At 40.8% G+C, this 677-nt stretch overlaps 1 non-coding gene across 1 annotated transcript; it reads right to left on the bottom strand.

Annotated features, from left to right (window-relative positions):
* Positions 1 to 573: 573 nt before the first annotated feature.
* Positions 574 to 677, bottom strand: LOC148572028 (small nucleolar RNA R71). Its single transcript, XR_015908842.1, has one exon. It is a non-coding gene; the product is annotated as a small nucleolar RNA R71 (small nucleolar RNA).

Raw genomic sequence — 677 nt, 5'->3', positions numbered from 1 at the left:
GGATTCCTATTCTTTTCTTGTTCTCTTCTCTTTCTTATGAGCAGGAACAAAGAAAAAGGCATTCTTGTTGAAGCTGATCCAGAACCTGAAAGGACTCTGAAGAGGAAACTAAGAGAAGCTAAATTACAACAATTCAGAGACAACCTTGTTGAAAATTTCGAACAAGTAAAGGAGATGGCAGCCGAACCCAACAACAATAATGCAAGGAAAATGCTTGGTGACTTTACTGCACCAAATTCCAATTTACATGGAAGAAGCATCTCCATTCCTGCCATTGGAGCAAACAACTTTGAGCTGAAACCTCAGCTAGTTTCTCTGATGCAGCAGAACTGCAAGTTTCATGGACTTCCATCTGAAGATCTTTTTCAGTTCTTAACTGAATTCTTGCAAATCTGTGATACTGTTAAGACTAATGGAGTAGATCCTGAAGTCTACAGGCTCATGCTTTTCCCTTTTACTGTAAGAGACAGAGCTAGAGTGTGGTTGGACTCTCAACCCAAAGACAGCCTGAACTCTTGGGATAAGCTGGTCACAGCTTTCTTAGCCAAGTTCTTTCCTCCTCAAAATCTGAGCAAGCTTAGAGTGGATGTTCAAACTTTCAGACAGAAAGAAGGTGAATCCCTCTATGAAGCTTGGGAAAGATACAAGCAGCTGACCAAAAAGTGTCATTCTGACAT

Source organism: Arachis ipaensis, chromosome B3, assembly GCF_059453495.1.
Source record: "Arachis ipaensis isolate K30076 ecotype BB chromosome B3, ASM5945349v1, whole genome shotgun sequence".
Classification (NCBI taxonomy): domain Eukaryota; kingdom Viridiplantae; phylum Streptophyta; class Magnoliopsida; order Fabales; family Fabaceae; genus Arachis; species Arachis ipaensis.
The sequence above is the reverse complement of the archived record's forward strand: the minus strand, read 5'-3'. Positions and strand labels throughout refer to the sequence as shown.